The sequence below is a fragment of the Glycine max genome, chromosome 19, assembly GCF_000004515.6.
Source record: "Glycine max cultivar Williams 82 chromosome 19, Glycine_max_v4.0, whole genome shotgun sequence".
Taxonomy (NCBI): Eukaryota; Viridiplantae; Streptophyta; class Magnoliopsida; order Fabales; family Fabaceae; genus Glycine; species Glycine max.
Window position 1 is genome coordinate 11,974,520 of NC_038255.2, and position 3,912 is coordinate 11,978,431.

At 41.7% G+C, this 3,912-nt stretch overlaps 1 non-coding gene across 1 annotated transcript; it reads right to left on the reverse strand.

Annotated features, from left to right (window-relative positions):
- Nucleotides 1-936: 936 nt before the first annotated feature.
- Nucleotides 937-1,043, reverse strand: LOC113000587 (small nucleolar RNA R71). Its single transcript, XR_003265920.1, has one exon. It is a non-coding gene; the product is annotated as a small nucleolar RNA R71 (small nucleolar RNA).
- Nucleotides 1,044-3,912: the final 2,869 nt, after the last annotated feature.

Consider the following 3,912-nt stretch of genomic DNA (forward strand, 5'->3'; position numbering starts at 1 on the left):
CCGGTTATCAGAATCACAATTATTATATATGCATTTGGGGTAGAAATTTTCCTACGCCGTGGCAGCCAGCCGTAGGCTGGCTGAGGTCTCCATCGTCCAAAAAAAGCGATTCTGTCAAAAGTTTTTTATTTTTCAAGTTTTATTCACTTATTTTTCTTAACCTACCAATTTTAGCTTTCATAGTTAGACTTTGAATTTTTGTCTGAAATTTTTTGTGCTATCTTCTCATCATTTTATAAGGTTGCTCACAAAATTTCAAGTCATTTGGATATCATTTGAGGGTAGCTGTAGTTCAAACCTACACCTTTATTTACATGACAAGGCAACTAGTTGTGTGCATGCTGAATGTAGTGTATGACTAGAGGCAATCCATCTGACTTACAACCCTTTGATCCTGAGATAGATAGGACATTTCATAGATTAGTTAGGCATCATTTTATACCTTTTGATCATTCTGAGCATTCCATAACTGGTGAATCTGTGCATTCTGTTATTGGTGATTTTGAACATCCTGATCTTGAGCATTATAATTTTGAGCATTCTGATTTTGCACATTCTGAGAACATGGCATTCTAAGAACATGGCACAACCTCCACCTCGTGAGAGGACTCTAAGGGAAATGGCTGCACCTGATTTCACCTATGAAATGAGGATGTCCCATATGTTCTTAAGACTGGACTGATTCATTTGCTTCCAAAGTTTCATGGCCTTGCAGGTGAAGACCCGCACAAACAATTGAAAGCATTTCACATTGTCTGCTCCATCATGAAACCCCCAGATGTCCAAGAGGATCACATATTTCTGAAGGCTTTTCCTCATTCATTAGAGGGAGTGGCAAAGGACTGGTTGTATTACCTTGCTCCAAGGTCCATCACGAGCTGGGATGACCTTAAGAGGGTATTCTTAGAAAAAAATTTCCCTGCTTCCAGGACCACAGCCATCAGGAAGGATATCTCAGGTATTAGACAACTCAGTGGAGAGAGCCTGTATGAGTACTAGGAGAGATTTAAGAAACTATGTGCCAGTTGCCCCCACCATCAAATTTCAGAACAGCTTCTTCTCCAATATTTTTATGAAGGACTCAGTAATATGGAGAGAAGTATGATAGATGCTGCCAGTGGTGGAGCCCTTGGAGACATGACTCCTGCTGAAGCCAGAAATTTAATTGAGAAGATGGCCTCCAACTCCCAGCAGTTTAGTGCCAGAAATGATGCCATAGTCATTAGAGGAGTGCATGAGGTAGCTACAAACCCAACTGCATCATCTGAAACTAAGAAGCTTGAAGGCAAACTGGATGCGTTGGTCAACTTGGTAACCCAGCTGGCCTTGAATCAGAAATCTGTACCTGTCACAAGGGTTTGTGGTTTGTGCTCCTCTGCTGACCACCATACAGACCTTTGCCCTTCCATGCAGCAACCTGGAGCAATTGAGCAGCCTGAAGCTTATGCTGCAAATATTTACAATAGACCTCCTCAACCTCAGCAGCAAAATCAACCACAGCAGAGCAATTATGACCTTTCCAGCAACAGATACAACCCTGGATGGTGGAATCACCCTAACCTCAGATGGTCCAGCCCTCAGCAACAACAACAACAGCCTGCTCCTTCCTTCCAAAATGTTGCTGGCCCAAGCAGACCATACATTCCTTCACCAATCCAACAACAGCAACAACCCCAGAAACAGCCAACAGTTGAGGCCCCTCCACAAGCTTCCCTCGAAGAACTTGTGAGGCAAATGACTATGCAGAACATGCAGTTTCAGCAAGAGACCAGAGCCTCCATTCAGAGCTTAACCAATCAGATGGGACAATTAGCTACTCAATTGAATCAACAACAGTCCCAGAATTCTGACAAGCTGCCTTCTCAAGCTGTCCAAAATCCCAAAAATGTCAGTGCCATTTCATTGAGGTCGGGAAAGCAGTTTCAAGCACCTTCCTCATCTGCAAATGAACCTGCCAAACTTCACTCTATTCCAGAAAAAGGTGATGACAAAAATCTACCTAACAATTTCTGTGCAGGTGAATCTTCTTCCACAGGTAATTCTGATTTGCAGAAGCAGCACATTCCCCCTCTTCCATTCCCTCCAAGAGCAGTTTCCAACAAAAAAATGGAAGAGGCAGAGAAAGAGATCTTGGAAACGTTTAGAAAAGTAGAGGTAAACATACCTCTGCTGGATGCAATAAAGCAAATTCCAAGATATGCCAAATTCTTGAAGGAGTTGTGCACTAATAAGCGGAAGCTTAAAGGAAGTGAACGAATTAGCATGGGCAGAAATGTCTCCGCATTGATTGGTAAATCTGTTCCTCAAATTCCTGAAAAATGCAAAGATCCAGGTACATTCAGCATACCTTGTATTATAGGGAATAGTAAGTTTGAAAATGCCATGCTAGATTTAGGAGCCTCTGTTAGTGTTATGCCTCTGTCGATTTTTAATTCTCTATCTCTAGGTCCCTTGCAGTCAACTGATGTGGTAATTCATTTAGCTAATAGAAGTGTTGCCTATCCTGTTGGTTTCATAGAAGATGTCTTAGTTAGAGTTGGTGAACTGATTTTCCCTGTTGATTTTTATATCTTGAATATGGAAGATGGATTTTCTCAAGGATCAGTTCCCATCATTCTAGGCAGACCCTTTATGAAAACTGCTAGAACTAAGATAGATGTTTATGCAGGCACACTGTCCATGGAGTTTGGTGATATAACTGTTCATTTTAATATTCTGGATGCTATGAAATACCCATCTGAAGATCTTTCTGTATTTCGTGCTGAAATAATTGACCATGTTGTTGATGAATACATGACTGATCTTTATTCTAATCTGCATGCCTCTCACTCTTCATGCATTGAGTCTGAAATTGTACTTGATCATATGTCTGAATTTGATGCTGAGAGTGAATCTGAGAGTGATATTGATTGCATGCCTGGTGGTGGTGTTTTACCTCTTGAGATTGATTTTATAGAGTCAGATAGGACTAACCATGTTTCAGGAAGTACACATACCTCTGACTTTCTTTATGAGGTAAAGGCTGAGAAACCATCTCCTTCTACCACTGTCCAGCCGACCACACCAGAATTGAAGCCTCTGCCATCAAATTTAAAATACGCTTACTTGGATGATAGCAAGAGTTTTCCAGTGATTATATCTGCCTCCCTTGCTGATGAGCAAGAGGAGAAGTTGTTGTCAGTTCTCAAGAAGCATAAGAAGGCTATAGGCTGGACCCTGGCGGACATTCCTGGTATTAGCCCATCCACATGTATGCATCGAATAAATTTAGAGGATGGAGCTAAACCAGTAAGACAGCCACAGAGAAGACTCAACCCGGTGATTCTTGATGTAGTGAAGAAGGAGATAACCAAGCTTTTGCAAGCTGGAATCATTTATCCTATCTCCGACAGCCAATGGGTGAGTCCCGTCCAGGTAGTCCCGAAAAAGACTGGCCTCACAGTGATCAGAAATGAGAAGGAGGAGCTGATTCCTACTCGGGTGCAGAACAGTTGGAGAGTCTGCATTGACTATAGGAGGCTGAACCAGGTTACCAAAAAGGACCATTTTCCCCTACCATTCATTGACCAGATGCTTGAACGCCTGACAGGTAAATCCCACTACTGTTTCCTTGATGGTTTTCCTGATTATATGCAAATTACTATTGCTCCTGAGGATCAGGAAAAGACCACATTCACCTGCCCCTTCGGCACTTTTGCTTATAGGAGGATGCCTTTCGGCCTGTGCAATGCCCCTGGTACCTTCCAGCGGTGCATGATTAGTATTTTCAGTGATTTTTTAGAAAATTGCATAGAGGTGTTTATGGATGATTTCACTGTATATGGATCCTCTTTTGATGGTTGTTTGAATAGTTTGGAAAAAGTTTTGAATAGATGCATTGAAACTAACCTTGTTCTAAATTTTGAAAAATGT